Genomic DNA, 5,330 nt, shown 5'->3' on the forward strand with positions numbered 1-5,330 from the left:
GAAGACATCGGCAGAGGAAGCAGAGAAAGAAGACATCAGAGAAGAAAGAAGACATCAGAGAAGAAAGAAGACATCAGAGGAGACAGAAGACATCAGAGGAGAAAGAAGACATCGGCAGAGGAAGCAGAGAAAGAAGACATCAGAGAAGAAAGAAGACATCAGAGAAGAAAGAAGACATCAGAGAAGAAAGAAGACATCAGAGGAGACAGAAGACATCAGAGGAGACAGAAGACATCAGAGGAGACAGAAGACATCAGAGGAGAAAGAAGACATCAGAGAAGAAAGAAGACATCAGAGGAGAAAGAAGACATTGGCAGAGGAAGCAGAGAAAGAAGACATCAGAGAAGAAAGAAGACATCAGAGGAGAAAGAAGACATCGGCAGAGGAGGCAGAGAAAGAAGACATCAGAGAAGAAAGAAGACATCAGAGAAGAAAGAAGACATCAGAGGAGAAAGAAGACATCAGCGGAGGAAGCGGAGAAAGAAGACATCAGCGGAGGAAGCGGAGAAAGAAGACATCAGAGGACAAAGAAGACATCAGTGGAGGAAGCGAAGAAAGAAGACATCAGAGGAGAAAGAAGACATCGGCGGAGGAAGCGGAGAAAAAAGACATTGGCGGAGTAAGCTGAGAAAGAAGACATTAGCGGAGGAAGTGGAGAAAGAAGACATCAGAGGACAAAGAAGACATCAGTGGAGGAAGCGGAGAAAGAAGACATCAGAGGACAAAGAAGACATCAGTGGAGGAAGCGGAGAAAGAAGACATCAGAGGAGAAAGAAGACATCAGAGAAGAAAGAAGACATCAGAGGAGACAGAAGACATCAGAGGAGAAAGAAGACATCGGCGGAGGAAGCGGAGAAAGAAGACATCAGAGGAGAAAGAAGACATCAGAGAAGAAAGAAGACATCAGAGGAGACAGAAGACATCAGAGGACAAAGAAGACATCAGTGGAGGAAGCGGAGAAAGAAGACATCAGAGGAGAAAGAAGACATCAGAGAAGAAAGAAGACATCAGAGGAGACAGAAGACATCAGAGGAGAAAGAAGACATCGGCGGAGGAAGCAGAAAAAGAAGACATCGGTGGAGGAAGCGGAGAAAAAAGACATTGGCGGAGTAAGCTGAGAAAGAAGACATTAGCGGAGGAAGTGGAGAAAGAAGACATCAGAGGAGAAAGAAGACATCGGCGGAGGAAGCAGAAAAAAGACATCGGCGGAATAAGTTGAGAAAGAAGACATTGGCGGAGGAAGCGGACAAAGAGGACATCAGTGAAAAAAGTCCCTCTTTATTTAATTTTTACCTAAAATTAATCAAGAGGTACAGAGCGGCCCCCTACCTCCACTTTTGGAGTCTTCCACCGGTGCTGTCTGATCCTACTTTTCTGAGTGTACCCCCATATCAAGATGTGCACTATAGGGGCACATGTGTGGGAACGCTACCGAGCCAGCTGGTGTGCATCCAGAGACACACACAGAGCACCCCCACCCCATCCTTACTGGAGTTGGTTGACAACAGCAGGAGCCAATGGCTACTTCTAATGAAAGCAGGAAAGGAGACCATAATTGCTGCAGACAGGCACAGAGGTAAGTATGGAGGGGGAGCAAGTGGTAGGTTTTTACCTTATAGTCTTTACTGAGCTGCGCTAACAATGATTAGTGTTCATGATGAATCAAATACATATCAAAAAATTAAATAAACAAAGTAAAGAAAAAATAAAATAAAATAAATTGAAGTCCTCATGTGATGAAATAATAATGAGATTCCCCACCACCAAAAGCAGAAATGCCTGCTTACCAGCTCATATTGACCTCTTATTATAGGAGGTCAATTGCACTTATGGCTTAATACCCAGCTGGGGCCTTTACAGCATAAAGGGGTCCTCCTCCGATTCGCACATCAATCTTCCTGGCAACGAAGACTCCATAAATATATCCTATAGTCTGAAGATGCTAGAATGTTTGTGCAAACCAATCAATATATGTTTATTGGGAATTGTTTAGAGATTCTCGCTGTATGTAATCTGACAGCGCTCATCCCGCCCCCCTCCCTGAGATAGGCATTGATCAGGCTGCATTAATGGCAATTGGGAGGCTGCAGATGGGCATTGATCAAACTGCATCGATGGGCAATTTTGAAGCTGCAGATGGGCATTGATCAGGCTGAATTCATGGCAATGGGGAGCCTGCAGATGGGCATTAATCAAGCTGCATTGATGGTCAATTGTGAGGCTGCGGATGGGCATTGATCAGGCTGAATTCATGGCAATGGGGAGGCTGCAGATGGGCAGTAATCAAGCTGCATTGATGGGAAATTGTAAAGCTGCAGATGGGCATTGATCAGGCTGCATTGATGGGCACTGACCCTTATTTTGCTTCAAAGTTCTTTATTTAAAAATTTTTTTTTTTTCCTGAAACCTCCCTCTTAAAATGAAGGTGGGTGTTATACGCCTGTGCGTCTTACATGCCGATAAATACGGTAATATAAATCATTAATTTATTTGGGCACAGTGTTGCAGGAATGTGCAATTGTCAGCTAAAGTAACGCAATGCTGAATCGTAAAAAATGGCCTGGCCGCGAAAGGGGTAAAATCTTCCAGAGCTGAAGTTAATGCAAGTAATGTATTAAGGTGAAAAACTTTTTGACTTTAGAACTACTTTAACCACTTGCCGACCGCCGCACGACTATGTTTTTTTGACAACATGGCACGGGCAGGCAGGCAGATTGGCGTACAGGTACATCCCTTTAAATTTGCGCACGTGCCCGCCGCGTGCCTCGCGAGTGCGGCCGCGGGTCCCGGGAACTCAATGTTCCCGGGAGGCCCGCAATTGTGGTCAGCAAGGGCAGAACAGGGGAATGCCTTTGTAAACAAGGCATTCCCCTAATGCCTAGTGACACTGTCATCAGTGAAGTGTCACGTGTAGCCACGCCCCTAACAGTAAGAATCAGTCCCTAGGGAACACTTAACCCCTGCAGCGCCACCTAGTGGTTAACCCATTCACTGCCAGTGTAATTTTTACAGTAATCAGTCCTTTTTTATAGCACTGATCGCTGTAAAAATGATAAGGGTCCCAAAATGGTGTCAAAAGTGTCTGATGTGTCCGCCATAATGTCGCAGTACCGATAAAAATTGCTGATCGCCGCCATTACTAGTAAAAAATAGAATTAATAAAAATGCCATAAAACTATCCCCTATTTTGTAGAAGCTATAACTTTTGCGCAAACCAATCAATAAACGCTTATTGTGTTTTTTTTACAAAAAATATGTAGAAGAATACGTATCGGCCTAAACTATGGGAAAAAAGTATTTTTATATATTTTTGGGGGATATTTATTATAGCAAAAAGTAAAATATATATTGCATTTTTTCAAAATTGTCGCTCTTTTTTCGTTTATAGTGCAAAAAATAAAAATCGCAGAGGTGATCAAATACCACCAAAAGAAAGCTCTATTTGTGGGGAAAAAAGGATGTCAACTTTGTTTGGGAGCAGTGCCGATCCTGACCTTCCTGGGGCCCTAAGCGGGGGGGGGGGGGGGTTGCGCTGCCGTCAGTGACATGTCGCACATTAAAGATTAAAGTTGAGAAGGGGGGGGTGTTCTGCTGTCGTAAATGACATCTTACATTTTAAGGTGAGAAGCGGGGGGTGCTGACTTCTTACCTTTTCTCCCATGTAGCCAGCGAGTTGAGAAGTGGAGTGAGGGGCCGGAAATGAATTCTCACCAGGCGGGGCCTCTAGTAATTTGGGGGGCCCTCCACAGCTTTGCGGGGCCCTAAGCGGCTTGCATAGTGAGCCTATAGGGCGGATCGGCCCTGTTTGGGAGCCACGTCTCACGACCGCGCAATTGTCAGTTAAAGCGACGCAGTGCCGAATCGCAAAAAAAGTGGCCTGGTCTTTGACCACCAAAATGGTTCGGGGCTGAAGCGGTTAAGTTCATCGATTGGGTAAAGAAAACTAATAAAAAAAATTATTGTTAAAAAAAAAAATAATAATAATATTAATAATGAATATAATAATACATGCTGATTAAAACATGGACCTAATGAGAATAAATTTATAAAAATGAGTAAAATAAATCCAAAAATTAATGTTTGTATAAGTTGAGCCGCGCCATAAGTACTTTTTAACAACTTCTGCGTGCCACCTGAGTGCGTTACCTTTTCACCTTTACCCGTCAGCACCAAAACGCTCAACACCTTCTCGGGCCTACCATGAAATGTGTCTGGGTGACATCACCCTCAAAGCCACACGGCCAGACTCACTTAAATACAGATTTAGAATTTTTTTTTTTTAGCTTACAGCGAGTGTAAAGGGTTTATTTTATTTTTTAAAGATTAAAATAACCTCGGTCATGTCTTGGTCTGCACTCAGCAAGCCTCCGGCACACACCTCTCGGTCGCACACCTCATCAGTCCGGCCGGCTGACAGGACTTCTGGGAGAGCGGCACCTGCGTGTGTAGTTGCTGTCATCTCATACCTCATTACATCTGCTGCCGTCTCTGACCGGCCCGCGCTCACCGTGTGTATACAGCTGTAGGCGGCCCGTCTGGACATGTTTTAGCGCTGACAGTCCAAGTGTGATTTATGAAGCAGGTAAACTCTTATCCCTTTAACTGCTATTGTCTGAAGGAGACCACCCATTGTCTTCTTCTCTTCTCATTGGAGAGCTAACGCTTGCAGAAATTAGTGCTGTCACCTCGAGGCATCCATTAAAGCACCTTTATTGTGATCTCAATTGATTTTTGTGGCTTTGTGAGGTAAGAGGTACAGTACATCGCAGGGTCTAAGGAGTTTAGTATGACATTTTATCCTCCTTGGCGCTTTTGACCTCAGCGAACAAAGTTCATTTCTCATAAGTAGGTGTCACCCTTGCATAGGATGAAGTTGAGGTCACCGGGGAGGCTGAGGACGATTAAAGGACTAGTGAAATAAAAAGTACTAACATTATTTGAGAGAAGTGATGAACAGGTCTATATGTCCAGGATTAACCTGGACAGTCCGGATTTTGAATTATGTAACACGTTATTCAGACCGGGCTGTGGCCCCCCAAATAACTGAGATAGTCACACACAAATCTGTTGCTGTCCGGGAGCTGCGGGCGGCTATCTGGGGGCAGGTTCAGCATCACTGGGGGGCGAGGGTGATGATGTCAGCAAGAGCAATTTGGCCACACCCACTGTTGGCCGCAGCACACATAGTGCGCCACATTACTACTCTCCTTGGGGCACCCTCAGGTCTTTTATAATCCTATAGTGTATTGCAGGGCCGGCCCTACCATGGATTCCAGTGGGTCCATTGGACCCAGGCAGCACTTTGAGAGGAGGAGCAAATTGAACCATGG

This window comes from Rana temporaria, chromosome 2 (assembly GCF_905171775.1).
Source record: "Rana temporaria chromosome 2, aRanTem1.1, whole genome shotgun sequence".
NCBI classification, from domain to species: Eukaryota; Metazoa; Chordata; class Amphibia; order Anura; family Ranidae; genus Rana; species Rana temporaria.